Raw genomic sequence first — 3,592 nt, forward strand, 5'->3', positions numbered from 1 at the left:
AGGGCGAACGGTGAGCCTTGCACGCCAGTGCAAGGTTGAATTTCCACCTGGTGCGAGAGTGCCAATAGGTGAAATTCGGGCTCTGAGGCCGTGCGCCCAGGATGACCCTCACCTAGCCCGAAAGCACTATTTTCCTCGGTTCCGGAGGGCGTTTCGGTCCACAGTCAGGAGGACGGCACTCAGCAATCTCCTTCCTCGTAGGTCATCGTGTCCGGGTCCAGTCTGAAGATTTCCAGGTCCGTTGAAGATTCCGGTACCTGAAGGTTAGAGAGTGCGGCACCTGGTAAGTGGTGAACCTACACCTGCACGGCAGCAGGCACTACATCGCACCGCCACCCTCTTACAGAAGTCTGACGTTTTCTTAAAGGTATGTCTACAACTAGTACATCCTTCCCTCTCACATTTATGGAAACCATTTGGTCTTTGTGGTAACCAAGACTCCTTACTTTGATTTCGTTAAAGACCTTTCCCTTTAAACAAACTGGGAGCTCACTTAAGTTTTAAATTGTCTGATTTACAAAAACTTACATTATCAACCTGAGTTACTGTACTATTAAGTACTTCATCCAATATCTTGGACATCATGCCAGCACAACTGTGGGTGAACGGTGGGCCCATAAATCTGGGGGCTGACATGGGGCCCTGGTAGATACCTCAAGTTTTTTTTTTTTCAGTCTTGTCATGAGTATCTATTCTGGTCAATACACATGATGTTGCAGCTTGTGTCTATGTTAGTCACATGAACAAACTGTTAAATTAGCATTTTAGTGACCAATTAACGTGTGTTCCAATCTGTTCCATCTAAATCTTGCTACTTAACACCAGTTCTGTATGATTAGTTCTAAGCTATAAGTTTGAACATGGCTGTTCTCCCGATCTAGAGCATAGAATTTCTAGGAGATGTACTGATTTCTATCCTCACCCTCTTCTCACCTTAAAGCAATAATTTTCCAATGAAAAAAATATATTATGTCACTGTGTTACAAACAACTAATTATGTCTTCCAGGAGTCCATGACTATTGCCAAAACTGTCTGGGCCCATCTGTTTCAAAATCATACCATCTGTGATCTCAATGTGATAGAGCCTTCAGGTTTAGCACAAATTTAAAAAGAAATGCTGCATAAAGTTTAGATATTTTGATAAAATTACAGCAAATGTCAGATGATATCTTTGCTACATATCTATAGAGAGAATAGATTGAGCACATAAATAAGACCTGTATTTCATATCAAATTTGGACCAATATTCTGTTCCTTAGTCAGCACTGGTGGTAATTTTTCAGATAAAGAAGTTCTTTTCACTGACATATTTGTGCGGAATTTCCCTCAAATGTTTTGTTATTTCATAAATCAATTTTTTTTTTAATGATCATATATATGTAGAAATTGTCAGGCAGTTTCCTATAACGTTAGACAAAAAAGGAGAGAAAGAAAGCTCTTGTGTGGGCGCACTCTTAATAACGAATGACGTTTCATGAGGTAAAGTACAGATAAGATAATAATTTTATTGATTATACATTAAAATTGGGTCATTATCCACCAAACTGTAAAAAGATCAATTATAAAAAAAGCAAATGTGCTGTTCTTATATGTTAGTAGGATGCATTGAAAGAGATGTAGACACGTTCAGTACTGCATCTGTTTCACCTTGACCAGTACAAATAAATCTGTATTGATGAGACCATCATAGGTCAAAAAAAGAGAAGTAACAAAATTGGTCAAATAGACACCTCAGATAGCCTCACCCCCAATTTTTGTGGGGGGTCCCACACACAAGGATCTGTCTGTGCATATACGTCCCAAATGCTGTGCTGTTGCAGTCAAAAATCTGAAAGTGATGAAGAAGAAAAAGTGGTGATACTGCTGCTAGTGTTGCATCATATGGAGGCCCATAAAGTACACATAACTCTACAACACCGGGTATTCCTAGGAGGTCTCCCTTCGAAGTACTGAATCGGCCCACCAATGCGTGGCTTCCAAGATCAGACGAGATCGAGCATGTCCAGTGAGGTATGGTAGTAGAGGGTGTCAATATCTGAAGCAACCACAATTAGAGATGAGCGGGTTCGGTTCCTCGGAAACCGAACCCCCCTGAACTTCACCCATTTTACACGGGTCCGAGGCATACTCGGATTCTCCCGTATGGCTCGGTTAGCCCGAGCGCGCCCGGACGTCATCATCCCGCTGTCGGATTCTCGCGAGATTCGGATTCTATATAAGGAGCCGCGCGTCGCCGCTATTTTTCACTCGTGCATTGGAAATGATAGTGAGAGGACGTGGCTGGCATCCTCTCACTTTGTTACAGGGGGCTGCATATCTTTATTCTGGGGACCAGCAGTATTATAGGAGGAGTACAGTGCAGAGTTTTGCTGACCAATGACCACCAGTATACGTTGTCTGCCTGAAAAACGCTCCATATCTGTGCTCAGTGTGCTGCATATATCTGTGCTCACACTGCTTTATTGTGGGGACTGGGGACCAGCAGTATTATATAGGAGGAGTACAGTGCAGAGTTTTGCTGACCAGTGACCACCAGTATACGTTGTCTGCCTGAAAATCGCTCCATATCTGTGCTCAGTGTGCTGCATATATCTGTGCTCACACTGCTTTATTGTGGGGACTGGGGACCAGCAGTATTATATAGGAGGAGTACAGTGCAGAGTTTTGCTGACCAGTGACCACCAGTATACGTTGTCTGCCTGAAAAACGCTCCATATCTGTGCTCAGTGTGCTGCATATATCTGTGCTCACACTGCTTTATTGTGGGGACTGGGGACCAGCAGTATTATGTAGGAGGAGTACAGTGCAGAGTTTTGCTGACCAGTGACCACCAGTATTATACGTTCTCTGCCTGAAAAACGCTCCATATCTGTGCTCAGTGTGCTGCATATATCTGTGCTCACCCTACTTTATTGTGGGGACTGGGGGCCAGCAGTATTATATAGGAGGAGTACAGTGCAGAGTTTTGCTGACCAGTGACCACCAGTATTATACGTTCTCTGCCTGAAAAACGCTCCATATCTATGCTGCATTGTAGTATATAGTAGGAGTACAGTGCATAATTTTGCTGACCACCAGTATATAATATATAGGAGTACGGTACAGAAGGCCACTGCTCTACCTACCTCTGTGTCGTCAAGTATACTATCCATCCATACCTGTGGTGCATTTCAGTTTTGCACAGTTTGCTGACCACCAGTATATAACATATAGCAGTACGGTACAGTAGGCCACTGCTCTACCTACCTCTGTGTCGACAAGTATACTATCCATCCATACCTGTGGTGCATTTCAGTTGTGCGCAGTATATATAGTAGTAGGCCATTGCTATTGATACTGGCATATAATTCCACACATTAAAAAATGGAGAACAAAAATGTGGAGGGTAAAATAGGGAAAGATCAAGATCCACTTCCACCTCGTGCTGAAGCTGCTGCCACTAGTCATGGCCGAGACGATGAAATGCCATCAACGTCATCTGCCAAGGCCGATGCCCAATGTCATAGTAGAGAGCATGTAAAATCCAAAACACAAAAGTTCAGTAAAATGACCCAAAAATCAAAATTAAAAGCGTCTGAGGAGAAGTGTAAA

The 3,592-nt window shown here is 43.0% G+C and overlaps 1 pseudogene; it reads right to left on the bottom strand.

Moving 5' to 3' along the window:
* Positions 1 to 1,906: 1,906 nt before the first annotated feature.
* On the bottom strand, positions 1,907 to 2,025 carry LOC134937721 (5S ribosomal RNA; annotated as a pseudogene).
* Between the last annotated feature and the right edge of the window lie 1,567 nt (positions 2,026 to 3,592).

The sequence above is a fragment of the Pseudophryne corroboree genome, chromosome 6, assembly GCF_028390025.1.
Source record: "Pseudophryne corroboree isolate aPseCor3 chromosome 6, aPseCor3.hap2, whole genome shotgun sequence".
In the NCBI taxonomy this organism is placed as follows: domain Eukaryota; kingdom Metazoa; phylum Chordata; class Amphibia; order Anura; family Myobatrachidae; genus Pseudophryne; species Pseudophryne corroboree.